Consider the following 20,677-nt stretch of genomic DNA (forward strand, 5'->3'; position numbering starts at 1 on the left):
GCCGTCCGAGTCCTCCGATCTAAAGCTCCTTAATGAACTGTTGCGGTAGGAATGATGCTCAAAGACAGAAAAGTTTATATTTGAAGTGCAGGCTATAGATAAAAGACAGAAATGATCCTCTCACTATTCAGGAAAATTTAAGCAATTATCTCTTACGGACACCTGAAAAATTCAGGTGGTTCTAACGAGATTCGAACCTATGTAATCTGTGATGCCGGTGCAATGCTGATCCACCAACTGAGCATCGCAGAGGCCATGGGTTGGAATCCCGTTGGAGCCACGTAAATGTTTTAGGTCTCTTATAAAGTTCGAGGATCATATCAATAGCTCTTTCGTAATGATGTTCAAATTAAGTTGAGAAAATGGAATTGCAAGTGGAACGGTAGGAATTACAGTCTAAGACAGAAGTAACTTGGAAAGCGAAGCGAACCAAGAAGAGGATTTGATTGGGGAAAAGGACAGCGGTGGCACACCCTTTCCTTCACTGAGCCCTCTCTCGGCTCCCATCGATCCCTCGCTCAGTCGCGGATTTTATTTTTCTTCCTTTCCATTGCCAAGCTTGGTCCCAGAGCAAATTCCATTTTGATTATGAAACTGAACCAAACTACCATGCTGAGTTAACAAATCTCCGTGCGATGATCATACTGGCCTTCTTTACATTGTTTCAACGGTTCGGTTTCACTTTCATTAGGCCTTATTCACGACAGCCGCCATGTTGGTTTTCAAATTGTCATGCAAATTAGCCATCTGTTATGCTGGGGGGCAAACATTAGAATAAAGGCAAATTGCGGAAAATCGTCTCGTCGAAAATATTGAAACAACATTGCGAAAAGTACATTTTAGAATTTAGAATTAAGTACCTTTTGTAATATATTTATATCGTTTGATTGCCCTTGACATTTTGACTTTCTACTTCGTTATCTGCTCATTTTTCACTAAAAAACATCGAAGTAACTTGTGTAATCATTCTATTTTACTACTTAGGTGATAAACATTCAATGAACGTGAAGCAAATCATCTGTGTGGCTAAGATGTTCGTTATAACCTTTCGAACTTGTGTTGTTTGCCCCCTCAGAAGTGTGTAGTAATTTGCATGAAAATAGCAAATCCAACATGGCGGCCATCGTGAATAAGGTCTATTTTCACCGCAATTGCTCGTAATCTCGCAATCTGATTGGCTTATTTTCCGTTGTCGATAAGAGTCTAGACAACGCTGTTTGCGTCAACTTTCTCTTGTTGTAAAAGCCAATCAGAAGCGCTCATTTCGGGAAATAAACCAATCAGATATGGTGACGCTTTGGAATAAACATTTTCTTTGACGTTGAATACTGTGGTGAAAAACACTGCGCCTCTTATATTTAACATTTTGACCACTGTAATGACGAATATCGTTGCCGATAAGAGCACAGACAACGCTGAACCACAACTGATTTGTTAATTGTCCGTAGGTCCTCCCAGGGTAGCGTTCTCTTGGCGGCATTGGGCTAATTGGACGGGCCCCTACAAGGACAAGGCTCCAACCGGAGAACGTTTGGAAATGTATGGAATGGCAGTCGCAGAGGTGGATGAAAAGCTAAAAATTAAATCTATTGAATGTTATTTTGATCCTAATCAGATTCTGATGAAGTTGGAAGGAAAAGACAATTAAATTTCAAGTAAACTACAATATGCCAATGCAGAGTACAGAATATGAGCAAGTTTATTTGTTCCGTTTGGGATACTATACACTGTAGTAGACGCTCAAATACTGCTCCTCGCCTGTTACAGCTGAATGCATTGAAGACTGAACAGTCAGAAGCTTTAAATCGAGACCACTTTACTGAAACTTCACTTTGTAAATGGTCTTTCATAAACTCGAGCTATCACAACCTGATATCCTCGGCTTTACAACTTACAAGTTCACTGCTTAAAAAGAAAAAAAAAACTTAAACTTCGTAGGCGTGTACTTTTTCAGATTGTTTTTTTTTTTTTGGTCACATTAAATTATATTACATATTTCAGAAATCTGTCAACTAAAAGCGTCGATTTCCATCAGTTCTAAGTTTATTTGCTGTGCTATTAAATTTTGTATCTTTTCTGTTTTGTTTTGTCTCGACATTCCTGTATCAGTTGCAATATATCATCCTTTATTTCCATTGGCTCATATGGCGCGGTGTAGCGAGCCACCGGTTGCCCCTCATGGTCAATCAGGACCTTTTCGAAATTCCAGTTGATGTCGTTATTCCTCACTGGTGACCATCGGATCGCACTGATGTCATCAATGAAACCATCTGGTGCGGGACAACGTGACTGAAGCAAAAGAAGAGAAGATAATGCGGCATTTTGCGGTTTACAGCTCAGTGACCTAGCGTCCTTCCATATTGTTAAATTAAAGTGTACATATCTTACCAGATCGGTCCTATAAATGGTATTGTTCCTATGTAATTAGTCTGTTCTGCAGGGAGATTTGCAACAAAGCATTGCCACTGGAGGCCTTTAGTCCACTCAAGGGCAAGGTAGCAGACATACCCTGCACAGAACCAGACAAATCTAAGCCCAAAAAAAAAAACATAAACCTGCAAAGTGAAAGCTTCTGCAGCATCAACATAGACCTAAAAGCGCTTATGCAAATGTAAATGATTGCGATATAAACTCCCCTAAAAACAGATGCATTTTTTTTAATGAAATAACAGATACTACACCGCGAACACTACACTGTACTATATACAATACACAAGTTACAATACTTTACTTGCGAATGCACTTCATTAGCTGCTAACAACACGACTTCGTGAGCTTAAAGTAAACAAATTAATTAATATTTATTTACTGCTGCGTTACGCTATAGGTTCTATTGAATAGAAGATACCCTTAATGAGATTTTAAAAATAATAATAATAATAATAATAATAAATGACTAAATATGTAGTAAGTTTTAGAAATGACGCAATTTTTGGCGTAAGAGACTGGATGCCATTTTTGTCGCGATTAAGTTGCAATAGCCCTTATTCACGATAGCCACCATGTTGGTTTTCAAATTGTCATGCAAATTAGCCATATGTTATGCTGGGGGGCAAACATTGGAATAAAGGCAAATTGCGGAAAATCGGCTCGTCGAAATATTGAATTAACATTGCTAAAAGTACATTTTAGAATTTCGAATTAAGTACCTTTTATAATAAGTTTATATCTTTTGATTGCCTCTCGACATTTTTACTTTCTACTTCGTTATCTGCTAATTTTTCAGTAAAAAAAATCGAAGTAACTTGTGTAAGCATTCTGTTTTACTACCTAGGTGATAAAAATTCAATGAACATGAAACAAATCATTTGTGTAGCTAAGCTGTTCGTTATAACCTCTCGAACTTGTGTTGTTTGCCCCGTCAGAAGTGTGTAGGCTAATTTGCATGATAATAGCAAATCCAACGTGGCGGCTATCGTGAATAAGGTCTATTAAAAACAGCACTCAAATCGGGTGTAATTTCGGCGTGATTTCAATATTCCCCAGTGCGGCCCTCACGCTTGGTTAGTAAGAGGTTAGTAACCGAGCCAGCCCGGTCAACCGGAATTATATGAAGAGGCCTGTACTCGAAATCTGAAATGATGAATTGTTCCATACCATGAGAACGATATACTCGGCAACAAAATTGGGTTCTCTTCGCATACTTCTCGCTTCAAGTGGGGGCGTGCTTGTGTGCGCATTAATATTTTATTAGGTAATTCGATGAATGCGAAATCAAATTTTTTTTTTGAACATCATCTAAGAAGGCGGACGTGATAAAAAAATGTCTCAAGATGTTGGGTCGTCAAACTTCATGTTAGGCAGTGTTCTAGAATATACATTTATTGGCGAGTTATTTTTTTCGGGGCTTAAGCCCGACGTGGCTGATAAACTGAGAAATTCCCCAAACAGCGCAGACAAAATCAAATATTGTATTCTTTGTTATTATTATTCCACTATTACGTCATTTTACCATATTTGGTCAAGAAAACGCCCAAAATATGTAACGGTAATACACTGTAGTGTCCGGGTTTGACCGGTTTAGAACAGAGCAAATACGGACGGAACGAGAGTTTTTCAATGAAAGAAATTGTTTTCAGCACGAGACAAAACCTGAGAATTTAGCTTGTCATTGCTTGTCTCTCGTCATTTCGTTTATACAATCAAATAAAGGACATTTTGCTGGCTTTCGGTCCTGTTTACATCGTTCGCAAAGGACAGATGATGCATTTTTTTAGAAACACTCTTACCAGATAAAATTGAATCAAAATAACACCTTTTTGTAGTGGAATAATAAATCTCTTATTCGATGGTTTAATACTACGCAACTCGCAAGATATCAGCGCGTATTATATGTTATACCATTGAATAAGATGTATGTACTTTGATCTTCTCTAGTTTGTCGATCTCAGTACCATCTTGAAGTGTTTGCAAACAATGCATTTCAATGTGTATTTTTTTTCCCGAACATATTTTCTCGCCTCAAAGACAAAAAGACCAAATGGTTTCCACTTATTTTAGTGGCATCGAAAAAGAAGATATAAAGATGATAATACACGCTTTTTGAAATGCACGTACTGAACGAATATTTTAGAAATAAAGCTGTTAAACGTTCTGTTTGGAATTTTTGGGATAAAATAATGAATTAAACACATCGAGAGATGAACTTCGTCTTACCTTAAAGAAGGTGTAAATTTCGTCTTCATTTTCCCCGTTTACATCTCGTTTCTCAAGCAACAGAAAATTTGGCTCAAAGCCATGCCCAGGACGAACATACTTTAATCCATTCATTAGCTCGTATATATTCTCTGCTGGTTCTTGGAATCCGAACTGGTTACAAGGGAAGCCAACTATTCTCAACCCGCATAAATCCGTAGTACTTCCTTTTAATTCTTGTTGTAATGCATTCAAGTCGATGTATTGTAAGGTGAAACCTCAAAAGGTCGCCACGTTAACTGCCAGGACAACATGACCGCTTAGCTTCGACAAAGACACATTTCTGCCGCCTACATCTGTTGTTGTGAAGTCGTGAAAGGACGTCGAGGGATCTTTATGGCAAATAGAATACGATTTACGTCTTTCTGAAGCGTTTATGCTGCCTAGAACAAGACAAAAGACCGCAGAAATGGCCAATTTCATCGTCTAAGCTTTAATTAAGGGAACGCCTTGCTGAGAAGCAAGGAACTCGGTGTATGTAAATGAATTAACCCGTGCTTTCTTTAGAGTTGTCACCCATACGCGCACCTGCCCCCGTGTCCGGAAATTTAATCGACAACTGTCATTAGTCTATTTTGCCCTTGAGGGGATAGCATATCAAAAAATCCCCGTTCCGAAATTTTATTCACGACGAAGGAATACAAGCTTGAGAGCTGATGGAAAGTTAGTTAATGTCGAACGGTACCTTTAGTTCTCTTAAATGCCTAAGTCGAACTCTTGCCGAAACATTCAGTTTTTCAATAAATCTCAGAGAAGACATTTGCGTACAATAAGTGACATTTCTTCCGAGTCCTGTTTTTCTGAAAAAAAAAAACGAAAAGAAATGTTTGGAAAAACGCCGAAATTTCCAAAAAAGATTGTGTTTTGTGAGAATCAGACATCTGGATGAAGACTTGATAGTTTAAAAATGTCAAGGCAAGCTAGGGAGAAAACAGTTGACTGTTTAATTTTGTTAAAAGGGGGTACTGAATATTCACAATATTAAATTCTCAACCCTGGATAATGCAATTCTAGCTTTCTCATCCGTTCACTGGATCTCGCTTACCAGTCATTTTACCTGCGTTTGACCTTATATGGAAATGAATGCGGCAAATGTCGATTTACCTTAACATCTTTCGAATACCGGTCGTTTCGCCTACGTGTCAGTTCGCCAGCGACCTATTCGACAACGTATGAAGTCTATTCGGTCACATTATCTTCTTTTAGTAATCTGTAAATACATTTCAGATCTATTTCACAAAGTATTTTGGACGTTGGCGAACTGACATATAAGCATTAGCGAACTGACATTAGACATTGGCGAATAGACTTCATACGTTGGCGAACAGGTCGTTGGCGAACTAAAACGCTGGCGAAACGACCGGTTACCCATCTTTCTGAAATCATTCTCCGATCCTACGATTCTTCCGATTATACGAGTTTACGTTATGATCCTTGGGGAATAATTATCCGATTCAATTCTTCCGATTCTTCCTATTCTACGATTCCACCTTAACATCTTTCTGAAAATCTATCTCGTTAAAAAGTGTAGTTAACCGAACCGTAAAATGAAAGCTAAAATTTTAAACGAGTGCTTAGGCCTAATCACTGAAACGAGTGCTTAGGCTTAATCAGTAAACGAGTGCTATATTCTTCACACGGTCTCGGTAAAAAGTGTAGTTAACTGAACTGTAAATTGAAAGCTGGAATCTTAAAAGACTGCTTAGGCCTAATCACTGAAACAAGCGCTTAGGTCTAATCAGAAAACGAGTGCAATATTCATCGCACTATCTCGTTAAAAAGTGTAGTTAGATGAAACGTAAAATGAAAGCAAAAATGTTAAACGAGTGCTATACACGATCTTGTTAAAAAGCGTAGTTTGAGCGAACCGTGAAATGAAATCTTAAATTTTGAAAGAGTGCTTAGTCCTAATACTGAAACGAGCGCTTAGGCTTAATCAGTGAACGAGTGCTATATTCGGCACAAGATCTCGTTAATGACCACTGCGTAACCGCGTAGCCACTTCTTTCCTTACTAACACATTCTAGGGGGAGGGGTGGTAATGACCACTGCGTAGCCGCCTAGCCACACTTTTCAAGATCATTTTTGGAGTTGCGGGATATTCACCAGTTAAACCTTATCAATTATCGATGATTTGGAGTCCAATAAATAAAATCGAAAAAAAATATGATGCCATGTTTGTTTCCTGCGTGACAGCTGAATTCAGGAAAGTGTGACCGGGAACACTGAGGGCGGTTCAAGCACCCACATAAATATTTTTTTCTCTGCTTTCATATTTCACTCTTCTCTGATTTAGCCATAATCGCAATACTAGGTATAATCGGGAAAATCGGGAATCGTATCAACCTTAGAGAATTTACATGGTGCTAGGAAGATCCTAGCGCTAGGGCCAAATGTAAACTGAATAGGCCTTATCACGGTTTTCGACGCCATCTTGACGGGTAGGCAAAACGGTCAGACATTACAGTTTTTGTATGGGAATCCGATAGCAAATAACTTCTTCCAAAATTGAATTTTGCACAATTTCTGAATGGCAACGTTAAAATACTAGGTAGAAGATTATATTCACCAAGTGTGAAGGATGTAGCTTGGCTAGAAGACGCTCAGTTAATTTTTTGAATTTTCCACACATTTGTCTGTAAATTTGGCTGGGTAGACAAACGTCCAGACGCGGTTTGCAGGAAAGAAATTTAAAGACAAATGTATGGAAAATTAAAAAAAATTAGCTCAGCGACTTATAGGAAAGCCACATGCTTCAAACTTGGTGAATACAACTTCAACCTAGTATTTTAACGTTTTGATTCAAAAATTTTGTAAAATTCAATTTTGGAAGAAGTTATTTGATATCGGATTTGCATACAAACTCCGTAATTTCTGACCGCTTTGCCCTACCCGTCAAGATGGCGTCTACAAAAAACATATGGCGCTAGGATGATCCGCCTTCTAGGATTTCCTACCTCCATGTAAACAGCTCCTTTAGTCTCCTACGAAGCCGTTGTTTGTGTGGTCACGCAACGCTCTTTGCGGGACCACACAAAGAGCGGCTGCGTTGGAGACTAGTCGTTTCTTAAGCTTTAATAAAATTTAGCAAACCGAAGGATGAGAATTTAATAAAACAATTATTCCATTCGCCCTTGTTGGATACGAGATTGATCGTTGCATAAAGGTAAGAGATTTTCCGTAATGACCAACCGGATGAGACACAGCATTTCATCCCGCATATTTTACTCGATCTTGTGAAAAAGGGCCTGCAAACGGAAGGATTCTTGCAAATGGTAAGAGCATTTCGCGAATTCCGTTTCGAACGGAAAAAGAGGACTACCTCTGGAGGTTGTCCACAATTTCCGAAAAGATTTTCCGGAAAATTGCCTTTCCATTTGACCTCAAACCGAAATTTCCGGATTTCTTGGCTAAATGGTAAGCACCCTAGGTATCCCCCGGCTCTCTTTGAACTGCCTGAACATGTTCAACCTACTGACATTTTAAAATCCGGATCTCTTTTGTATGGCCAGTTGGAATACGAAAGAGGCTCACTATGAAGCTAATGAAACGCCATCCAGCAAGCCAGCAAGCCAAACAAAGACGTTGGATTCATGCGCCACATGTAATGAAAAATAAACATGGCTGAAACTAACAAATATGATCCTTTTGCGCTGGTAACTGACAGATAGTGACGGGAACATAAAATTTATCCGATTTTTTTGGTCCTAGGCCGCAGCTGGTCCAACTCTCCCTAACGTCACCACGATTAGAAGACAACCTTAAATTAAGAGAGAACAACCCAACCCTTAAAGAGAGTGAGGTTTTTAGAGCAGAGTGAGCGGCACCGAAACGTTACTGATTCGCTGCTGTGTCTTCTCCATCAGATAAACAGGCACTTTGCGCGCATTACTGATAACAGAGGGATCATATAGTCGAAAAACGCAACGTGCTCGCTCGAACAATGAAGTCCCCATGTGCCGTTCAACTTTAATGTTTGTGTGTTGCTTGCAATGCTCGGCCATCGCCACGAAACCAGTCTGTATACAATGGTTATGACTTCAACTTCGAAAAAAAAAACTTAAACACTTGTATATCAAGTTAATTCAAATTCAAATTCACTCCCGCAACGTAACTGACGATGACAGTTGGTTCCGTCGAAATTTGTCTTCGAAACTTTACTTTAAAAAGAAAAGCGAATCCACCTGGTGCCAAAGAATCATTATTCTCAATGGGCGCGGCCAAATGACAAACTGCCCTCTGTAAAACGCGCCTTTTTGCGGGCCAAACGGGAAATGACCAGGCTAAAATGGCCCAAGGGCGGATTTAGGGGTGGGTCCAGCAGGTCCTGAGGTTTAGAGGCCAACATTTTTCGAAGTGCGCGTGCACAGAACGGAGACCTCGTAGTCGTAGCCGTCCGAGTCCTCCGATCTAAGGTCCCTAATGAACTGTTGCGGTAGGAATGATGCTCAAAGACGGAAATGTTTATATTTGAAGTGCAGGCTATAGACAAAAGACAGAAATGATCCTCTCACTTTTCTGGAAAATTTAAGCAATTATCTCTTACAGACACCTGAAAAATTCAGGTGGTTCTAACGAGATTCGAACCTATGTAATCTGTGATGCCGGTGCGATGCTGATCCACCAACTGAGCATCGCAGAGGCCATGGGTTGGAATCCCGTTGGAGCCACGTAAATGTTTTAGGTCTCTTATAAAGTTCGAGGATCATATCAATAGCTCTTTCGTAATGATGCTCAAATTAAGTTGAGGAAATGGAATTCCAAGTGGAACGGTAGGAATTACAGTCTAAGACAGAAGTAACTTGGAAAGCGAAGCGAACCAAGCAGAGGATTTGATTGGGGAAAAGGACAGCGGAGGCACCCCCTTTCCTTCACTGAGCCCTCTCTCGGCTCCCATCCCTCGCTCAGTCGCGGATTTTATTTTTCTTCCTTTCCATTGCCAAGCTTGGTCCCAGAGCAAATTCCATTTTGATTATGAAACTGAACCAAACTACCATGCTGAGTTGACAAATCTCCGTGCGATGATCATACTGGCCTTCTTCACATTGTTTCAACGGTTCGGTTTCACGTTCAATAGGCCTTATTCACGACAGCCGCCATGTTGGTTTTCAAATTGTCATGCAAATTAGCCATGTGTTATGCTGGGGGGCAAACATTGGAAAAAAGGCAAATTGCGGAAAATCGGCTCGTCGAAAATATTGAAACAACTTTGCTAAAAGTACATTTTAGAATTTAGAATTAAGTACCTTTTGTAATATATTTATATCTTTTGATTGCCCTTGACATTTTGACTTTCTACTTCGTTATCTGCTCATTTTTCACTAAAAAACATCGAAGTAACTTGTGTAATCATTCTATTTTACTACTTAGGTGATAAACATTCAATGAACGTGAAGCAAATCATCTGTGTGGCTAAGATGTTCGTTATAACCTTTCGAACTTGTGTTGTTTGCCCCCTCAGAAGTGTGTAGTAATTTGCATGAAAATAGCAAATCCAACATGGCGGCCATCGTGAATAAGGTCTATTTTCACCGCAATTGCTCGTAATCTCGCAATCTGATTGGCTTATTTTCCGTTGTCGATAAGAGTCTAGACAACGCTGTTTGCGTCAACTTTCTCTTGTTGTAAAAGCCAATCAGAAGCGCTCATTTCGGGAAATAAACCAATCAGATATGGTCACCCTTTGGAATAAACATTTGCCTTGACGTTGAATACTGTGGTGAAAAACACAACGCCTCTAAGTCCAACATTTTGACCACTGTAAGGACGAATATCGTTGCCGATAAGAGCACAGAAAACGCTGACCCACAACTGATTTGTTAATTATCCGTAGGTCCTCACAGGGTAGCGTTCTCTTGGCGGCATTGGGCTAATTGGACGGGCCCCTACAAGGACAAGGCTCCAACCGGAGAACGTTTGGAAATGTACGGAATGGCAGTCGCAGAGGTGGATGAAAAGCTAAAAATTAAATCTATTGAATGTTATTTTGATCCTAATCAGATTCTGATGAAGTTGGAAGGAAAAGACAATTAAATTTCACTTAAACTACAATATGCCAATGCAGAGTACAGGATATGAGCAAGTTTATTTGTTCCGTTTGGGATACTATACACTGTAGTAGACGCTCAAATACTGCTCCTCGCCTGTTACAGCTGAATGCATTGAAGACTGAATAGTCAGAAGCTTTAAATCGAGACCACTTTACTGAAACTTCAGTTTGTAAATGGTCTTTCATAAACTCGAGCTATCACAACCTGATATCCTCGGCGTTACAACTTACAAGTTCACTGCTTAAAAAGAAAAGAAAAACTTAAACTTCGTAGGCGTGTACTTTTTCAGATTGTTTTTTTTTTGGTCATTATATTACATATTTCAGAAATCTGTCAACTAAAAGCGTCGATTTCCATCAGTTTTAAGTTCATTTTCTGTGCTATTAAATTTTGTATCTTTTCTGTTTTGTTTTGTCTCGACATTCCTGTATCAGTTGCAATATATCATCCCGTATTTCCATTGGCTCATATGGCGCGGTGTAGCGAGCCACCGGTTGCCCCTCATGGTCAATCAGGACCTTTTCGAAATTCCAGTTGATGTCGTTATTCCTCACTGGTGACCACCGGATCGCACTGATGTCATCAATGAAACCATCTGGTGCGGGACAACGTGACTGAAGCAAAAGAAGAGAAGATAATGCGGCATTTTGCGGTTTACAGCTCAGTGAGCTAGCGTCCTTCCATATTGTCAAATTAAAGTGTACATATCTTACCAGATCGGTCCTATAAATGGTATTGTTCCTATGCAATTAGTCTGTTCTGCAGGGAGATTTGCAACAAAGCAATGCCACTGGAGGCCTTTAGTCCACTCAAAGGCAAGGTAGCAGACATACCCTGCACAGAACCAGACAAATCTAAGCCCAAAAAAAAAAACATAAACCTGCAAAGTGAAAGCTTCTGCATCATCAACATAGACCTAAAAGCGCTTATGCAAATGTAAATGATTGCGATATAAACTCCCCTAAAAACAGATGCAATTTTTTTTTAATGAAATAACAGATACTACACCGCGAACACTACACTGTACTATATACAATACACGAGTTACAATACTTTACTTGCGAATGCACTTCATTAGCTGCTAACAACACGACTTCGTGAGCTTAAAGTAAACAAATTAATTAATATTTATTTACTGCTGCGTTACGCTATAGGTTCTATTGAATAGAAGATACCCTTTATGAGATTTTAAAAATAATAATAATAATAATAATAATAATAATAAATGAATAAATATGTAGTAAGTTTTAGAAATGACGCAATTTTTAGCGTAAGAGACTGGATGCCATTTTTGTCGCGATTAAGTTGCAATAGCCCTTATTCACGATAGCCGCCATGTTGGTTTTCAAATTGTCATGCAAATTGGCCATACGTTATGCCGGGGGGCAAACATTGGAATAAAGGCAAATTGCGGAAAATCGGCTCGTCGAAATATGAATTAACATTGCCAAAAGTACATTTTAGAATTTCGAATTAAGTACCTTTTATAATAAGTTTATATCTTTTGATTGCCTCCCGACATTTTTACTTTCTACTTCGTTATCTGCTAATTTTTCAGTAAAAAAAAATCGAAGTAACTTGTGTAAGCATTCTGTTTTACTACCTAGGTGATAAACATTCAATGAACATGAAACAAATCATCTGTGTGGCTAAGCTGTTCGTTTTAACCTCTCGAACTTGTGTTGTTTGCCCCCTCAGAAGTGTGTAGGCTAATTTGCATGATAATAGCAAATCCAACGTGGTGGCTATTGTGAATAAGGTCTATTAAAAACAGCACTCAAATCGGGTGTAATTTCGGCGTGATTTCAATATTCCCAAGTGTGGCCCTCACGCTCGGTTAGTAAGAGGTTAGTAACCGAGCCAGCCCAGTCAGCCGGAATTATATGAAGAGGCCTGTACTCGAAATCTGAAATGATGAATTGTTCTATACCATGAGAACGATATACTCGGCAACAAAATTGGGTTCTCTTCGCATACTTCTCGCTTCAAGTGGGGGCGTGCTTGTGTGCGCATTAATATTTTATTAGGTAATTCGATGAATGCGAAATCAAATTTTTTTTTTTGAACATCATCCAACAAGGCGGACGTGATAAAAAAATGTCTCAAGATGTTGGGTCGTCAAACTTCATGTTAGGCAGTGTTCTAGAATATACATTTATTGGCGAGTTATTTTTTTCGGGGCTTAAGCCCGACGTGGCTGATAAACTGAGAAATTCCTCAAACAGCGCAGACAAAATCAAATATTTGTATTCTTTGTTATTATTATTCCACTATTACGCCATTTTACCATATTTGGTCAAGAAAACGCCCAAAATATGAGACGGTAATACACTGTAGTGTCCGGGTTTGACCGGTTTAGAACAGAGCAAATAAGGACGGAACGGGAGTTTTTCAATGAAAGAAATTGTTTTCAGCACGAGACAAAACCTGAGAATTTAGCTTGTCATTGCTTGTCTCTCGTCATTTCGTTTATACAATCAAATAAAGGACATTTTCCTGGCTTTCGGTCCTGTTTACATCGTTCGCAAGCGCCCTGAAGGACAGAGGATGCATTTTTTTAGAAACACTCTTACCAGATAAAATTGAATCAAAATAACACCTTTTGTAGTGGAATAATAAATCTCTTATTCGATGGTTTAACATATAATACTCACGGACATTTTTCTCATAAATACTACGCAACTCGCAAGATATCCGCGCGTATTATATGTTAAACCATTGAATAAGATGTATGTACTTTGATCTTCTCTAGTTTGTCGATCTCAGTACCATCTTGAAGTGTTTGCAAACAATGCATTTCAATGTGTATCTTTTTTCCCGAACATATTTTTTCGCCTCAAAGACAAAAAGACCAAATGGTTTCCACTTATTCTACTGGCATCGAAAAAGAATATATAAAGATGATAATACACGCTTTTTGACATGCACGTACTGGACGAATATTTTAAAAATAAAGCTGTTAAACGTTCTGTTTGTAATTTTTGGGATAAAATAATGAATTAAACACATCGAGAGATGAACTTCGTCTTACCTTAAAGAAGGTGTAAATTTCGTCTTCATTTTCCCCGTTTACATCTCGTTTCTCAAGCAAAAGAAAATCTGGCTTAAAGCCATGCCCAGGACGAACATACTTCAATCCATTCATTAGCTCGTATATATTCTCTGCTGGTTCTTGGAATCCGAACTGGTTACAAGGGAAGCCAACTATTCTCAACCCGCATAAATCCTCAGTACTTCCTATTAATTCTTGTTGTAATGCATTCAAGTCGATGTATTGTAAGGTGAAACCTCAAAAGGTCGCCACGTTAACTGCCAGGACAACATGACCGCTTAGCTTCGACAAAGATACATTTCTGCCGCCTACATCTGTTGTTGTGAAGTCGTGAAAGGACGTCGAGGGATCTTTATGGCAAATAGAATACGATTTACGTCTTTCTGAAGCGTTTATGCTGCCTAGAACCAGACAAAAGACCGCAGAAATGGCCAATTTCATCGTCTAAGCTTTAATTAAGGGAACGCCTTGCTGAGAAGCAAGGAACTCGGTGTATGTAAATGAATTCACCCGTGTTTTCTTTAGAGTTGTCATCCATACGCGCACCTGTCCCCGTGCCCGAAAAATGAATCGACAACTGTCATTAGTCTATTTTGCCCTTGAGGGGATAGCATATCAAAAAATCCCCGTTCCGAAATTTTATTCACGGCGAGGGAATACAAGCTTGAGAGCTGATGAAAAGTTAGTTAATGTCGAACGGTACCTTTAGTTGTCTTTAATGCCTAAGTCGAACTCTTGCCGAAACATTCAGTTTTCAATAAATCTCAGAGAAGATATTTGCGTACAATAAGTGACATTTCTTCCAAGTCCTGTTTTTCAGGAAAAAGAAACGAAAACAAATGTTTGGAAAAACGCCGAAATTTCCAAAAAAATATAGATTGTGTTTTGTGAGAATCGGCCATCTGGATGAAGACTTGATAGTTAAAAATGTCAAGGCAAGCTAGGGAGAAAACGGTTGACTGTTTAATTTTGTTAAAATGGGGTACTGAATATTTACAATATTAAATTCTCAACCTTGGATAATGCAATTCTAGCTTTCTCATCCGTTCACTGGATCTCGGTTACCGGCCATTGTACCTGCGTTTGACCTTATATGGAAATGAATGCGGCAAATGTCGCTCAGCACAAAATCACTTTCCGGTCATTTCTTTGGGGTTGTTTACAAGGAGGTAGGAAGATCCTAGCACTAGGAAGATCATAGAAGGCGAAACAACTTTTCGTTTGGTTTACATGCGGAAATTTCTGTCTAGGTGGAAGTGGAGAATGAAAGCAAGATGGCGGGCGAGAACAACAAACATCAGGGGCACCCGACGAGAATATAGTTCAAAACCACTTAGACATAGCATCGTTTATCGTATTTTAGTATTTAAACGGTAGATATAGGCATATTTTTATCCCCTAAAAATTTTTTATCTGTTCGGATTTCCTAGCTGAAAGTCTAGTGATGAGAAAATTATAGGGATCAAAAGTTACCTTTTAGAAAATTTCAGCCAGAAAAAAGGCTCCCGAAAATTCTAGGTGACCTTTTTAGGGTAAAAATCCGTAAAAAATGGCTACTTATACCATTTTTCAGATGTTCGAAAATCCTAGGAGAAGCAGGCAAGCAAGAAATTTTACAACAAATGTACCGAAAATTCTAGATCTCAAATTGTCTTCCGAACAGATATTTTCCGAAAATTAACGTTGGGTGCCCCTGAAACATGTCATTTCGGTGCTTCTACTCATCTTCCTCCTGGCAATCTTTCAACTCATTCAGATGTATTTGACTCGCAGCGTTTTCGAGAGTAGTGCGATTATGGCTAAATCGGAGGAATAGTATATCCGATTTAGGGTTACTATTCTCCAATTTACCACTTAAGTTTTAAACATCTTTCTGAAAGTATTGTACGATTCCTCCGATTTTACGATTCAAGTTACCGTGATATCCTTCTGAAACAATTTCCCCGATTGTACGATTCTTCCAATTCTACGATTTACCTTAACCTCTTTCGAATACTGGTCGTTTCGCCAACGTGTCTGTTCGCCCAACGACCTATTCGCCAACGTATGAAGTCTATTCGGTCACAGTATTTTGGACGTTGGTGAACTGACATATAAGCATTGGCGAACTGACATTAGACGTTGGCGAATAGACTTCATACGTTGGCGAACAGGTCGTTGGCGAACTGACACTTTGGCGAAACGACCGGGTACCCATCTTTCTGAAAATCATTCTCCGATCCTACGATTCTTTCGATTATACGAATTTACCTTATGATCCTTGGGGAATAATTCTCCGATTCAACGATTGTTCCGATTTTACAAGTTTCCTTAATGTGGTTCTGAAAAATAATCTTCGATTCTTTCGATTCTTCCTATTCTACGATTCCTCCCATTATACGACTTTACCTCAGGATCCTTGGGAAATAATTATCCGATTCAATTCTTCCGATTCTTCCTATTCTACGATTCCACCTTGACATCTTTCTACAAATCTATCTCGTTAAAAAGTGTAGTTAACCGAACCGTAAAATGGAAGCTAAAATTTTAAACGAGTGCTTAGGCTTAATCAGTAAACGAGTGCTATATTCTTCACACGGTCTCGGTAAAAAGTGTAGTTAACCGAACTGTAAATTGAAAGCTGAAATCTTAAAAGATTGCTTAGGCCTTATCACTGAAACAAGCGCTTAGGTCTAATCAGAAAACGAGTGCAATAGTCATCGCACTATCTCGTTAAAAAGTGTAGTTAGATGAAACGTAAAATGAAAGCAAAAATGTTAAAAGAGCTAGTGCCTAGGCTCAATCAGTAAACGAGTGCTATACACGATCTTGTTAAAAAGCGTAGCTTAAGCGAACCGTGAAATGAAATCTTAAATTTTAAAAGAGTGCTTAGTCCTAATACTGAAACGAGCGCTTAGGCTTAATCAGTAAACGAGTGCTATATTCTCCACAAGATCTCGTTAAAGTGCCCAATAACCTAAAAAGTTTTATTTTCCTACTTGAAAGTCCATATTAAAAAATGAACATTGGCGAAAGAATTTTTCAATTCCAGCGTGAGGCGAATTTTCTACGATTTTTTAAATCCTACTTTTATTTGGTACACCCCTTCCGCTGGTCAGGCCCTCACGGGCTCGCTGTGACGTAGATTAAGGAATGCTTGTTGGCGTGGGTCTTATCTTTTCTTACTAATCAACGCCAAGGTATCGTTCAGCGATCGTTTTTGGTATTTTTCAGTAAACAAAAAAATCAATCATGCTTATATTTATCATCAAGGAAAGTGCCTCTGAATCTGGAAGTGAATAAACAGGCGATTTAAAAAAAAGAATTTGAGGCGAGTAGTTGCCGGTCTCGACGAGTCAGCCAGCGCTAGCAGTGAAACCCGGAACTACACGGAATCCTACGTGGAAGAGCCATTAGCAGACGAGGAATGGCTATAAAATTACAGGAAAGAACTAGAGGATAAGGAAGGTCTCGCGAGGGAATTAAAGTCAACGATTATGTCTGTTCCTGTAAGCGAATCTCATCCGCCTTCAACGATCTTTTCGTTTTGCTGTCCATACAATACTGAAAGTCATACTCTTTGAAGTGAATCTAGCACAGTGAAGAAGTTTTACCGGGCTTCTTTTTACCAAGACAAAATCTGCAGCCATTTTTCCTTCTTTTTTGAGGTACTGCGTTTTGCGAGTCGAAGGATTCTTACGTATACTTATTCTTTTTTTGGATCAGCTGTGTTTTTACATCGAGTGGTTACGCATCTTTTAGGCATTTTCAGAGGAATTATTCCTTACTATACTGTTTATATCGCTATTCCTTTTTCACTTGAAGTCACGTGTTCTTTAATCTACGTCACAGCAGTATTGTGACCGGGAAGAATCGATAGAAGACTAGGGCGAATGGTGAGCCAAAATGGCGGCAAATTTGAACGTTTTCTAATTTCATTTTCAAATTGCGAAACGTCTATGAGATATGTGTAGATTCAGATGACTAAGTGAGGAAAATTAGGTTATGGGCACTTTAAAACATATTCTAGGGGGAGGGGTAGTAATGACCACTGCGTAGCCGCGTACCCACACTTTTCAAGATCATTTTTGGAGTGGCGGGATATTCATCAGTTAAGTCTTATCAATTATCGATGATTTGGAGTCCAAGAAATAAAATCGAACTCAAATATGATGCCATGTTTGTTTTCTGCGTGACAGCTGAATTCAGGGAAGTGTGACCGGGAACACTGAGGGCGGTTCAAGCACTCAGATAAATATTTTTTTCTCTGCTTTCATATTTTACTATTCTCTGATTTAGCCATAATCGCAATACTAGGTATAATCGGGAAAATCGGGAATCATATTAACCTTAGAGAATAAGAATAACCGTAGAATCGGAAGAATCGTATAATCGGGAAAACTGGAAAATACTATTGAACTTAGAGAAAAGGAATAATCGTAGAATCGGAAGAGTCGTATAATCGGGAAAATCGGAGAATGGTTTAGAACTTGGAGAATCAGGGAATCGGAAAAATCGTATGTTGAAATTCATATTTTACTATTCTCCGATTTTACCATAATCGCACTCTTCTGGCGTTTTCGACATTGCTGTCGATCGATTACTCGTTACTTTCCACTGTGTCTCTCGCGTGGGCGGTGTATCTTTGAAACAAAACTGGTCCTGAATATTGTCGGCGGTCATCAGAATCATTAGAATCGTTCTGTGGCAACGCCAGACGAAATTGTCGACCTTTGGCAGCTCAATACCGTGAACACCCGGTCGCCGCCATGTTCGTTTTTTTGTCCCTAATACCAGGAACTTCCGAGCGAAGGCAGTTTACATGGTGCTAGGATCTTCCTAGCTCACGGGATCACACTAGGATCTTCCTAGCTCACAGCTAGGAAGATCCTAGCACTAGGAAGATCCTAGCTCAAGGGCCAAGTACGACCTCTTGCATGTAAACTGAATTCAGAAAACATATGGCGCTAGGATGATCCGCCTTCCAGGATCTTTCTAGTGCTAGGATCCTCCTACCTCCATGTAAACAACCCCTTAGGCCCTGTTTACAAGCAGGTAGGGTAACCCTAGCACTCAGATAGGGTTACCCTAGCGCCAGGGTAACCCTAGCTACCTTGTAAACACGTCGTTGAAAAAAAGAAGAAATGTGGGAGTACTAGGGTAACCCTCTTGCTAGAGTAACCCTAGCACAAGGGTTACCCTACCTGCTTGTAAACAGGCCCTTAGTCTCCTACGAAGCCGTTGTTTGTGTGGTCACGCAACGCTCTCCTTTGCGTGACCACACAAAGAACGGCTGCGTTGGAGACTAGTCGTTTCTTAAACTTTAAAAAAAAAATTAGAAAACCGAAGGTTGAGAATTTAATAAAATAATTACTATTCCATTCGCCCTTGTTGGATACGAGATTGGCGCCTCGTTGTCACTAACTAGGAAAAATCCGGGTTTTTCGATAGGAACCGCCCAGTTGGATAAATCTGATAGAGCCTGGACCCAATAACCATAAATTCGGTCTTTGCGACATTCAAACTCAGTTTGTCCTTATGGCACTAAAAGGAAAGGAACTTAATTTAAGTGTCTAGTCGTTCTAGCGCTGGAGCGCTAATTGGGGACACTGTAAACTGAAATGAACAATGAAAGTAAATCAAGTCAAATGGCGGTTTTTGATGAGAGGGGAAACCGGAGTACCCGGAGAAAACCTGTCGTCGCAGAGTAGAGAACCAACAAACTCAACACAAATATGACGCCGAGTCTAGGAATCGAACCCGGGCCACATTGGTGGGAGGCGAGTGCTCTCACCACTGCGCCATCCCTACACCCCAAGGACACTAGGATAAAAAGAGAATTTATACCTATCATTTGATGTACCAAGATGGTGAAAAGGTGCACAGTTGGGCGATTGCGACGACGTGAAGCTCTTGTATTTCGAGATATCTCATCTGGCAGAGAGAAAGCAACATGCCCTTAATAGATCTTGTAGAATATAAACATTTGGTTGACAAATCTACCGTCTTCCAATTAGTCCCAACCCAGCGCATCAATCATTGGGGAGACTTTTTTTTGTCTTTTTTCATTAAACATTTTATTAGTTTACGCTTTAATTTTAAACTATACATCCGAGCTACGTATCGAAAACTATGCTATCTATCTAATATATGCTAAACACAGAACATCCAAACTACGCGACACATCCAAGCAATACGCGCTACATACTTCAACATATTACAATACTACAATATTTGTTTAAGTTGGGAGTTGAGCTGATAGCTCATGCTCCGTTATGGGTAAGAAGTGATGCCGTTTATTATTATGAAAGTGGAGTTTGTTATTTTTCCTCGCAATATGAAACGCTCGATTTGGTGCGTTGTTTTGTATTTTGATAGTAATAGGACAATAGGAGGAAAAGATTTGCTTAACTTTGAGCGAAAAATAAGGTAATTGCTGTCAAGTATGATGTGGGTAACTAGAATATTGTCATCATCATTAGCAATATTCACATTAGAGGACGGGAAAAACGTCAGACGGGTAACCCGTCTGACGAGTTTCCCGTCCTAGTGTGAATTCGCGATGAAAAAGTTATCTGACTTACCGACATGAATTCACATTAGGACGAGTTTTTAGGACGGGTTAAGATGCCGAGGTACTGGTGCGAGATGTGCGTGGTTACCTAGCCAGCAGTCTAATCGGCGCATTTTCTCCTAAAACTCGACCTGGAAACCCGTCTAAGTGTGAATTCGTGATGCATTTTGATGAGTTTCTCGTCTAGTCGGGAAACTCGTCGACCCATACGTATAAGTGGACGGGTAAATTTGAACGAGTTTCTCGTCTAAAACCCGTCCCGCCCCGATTTCACTCTAAGACGGGAAACTCGCCTCAGACGAGAAACCCGTCCAAGACGGGTTAATC

At 39.5% G+C, this 20,677-nt stretch overlaps 2 pseudogenes; both read right to left on the reverse strand.

The window, feature by feature from the left end:
* Positions 1-1,676: 1,676 nt before the first annotated feature.
* Positions 1,677-5,172, reverse strand: LOC138059610 (epididymal secretory glutathione peroxidase-like; annotated as a pseudogene).
* Positions 5,173-10,761: 5,589 nt separating this feature from the next.
* Positions 10,762-14,324, reverse strand: LOC138014308 (epididymal secretory glutathione peroxidase-like; annotated as a pseudogene).
* Positions 14,325-20,677: the final 6,353 nt, after the last annotated feature.

This window comes from Montipora capricornis, chromosome 8 (assembly GCF_036669925.1).
Source record: "Montipora capricornis isolate CH-2021 chromosome 8, ASM3666992v2, whole genome shotgun sequence".
Lineage (NCBI taxonomy): Eukaryota > Metazoa > Cnidaria > Anthozoa > Scleractinia > Acroporidae > Montipora > Montipora capricornis.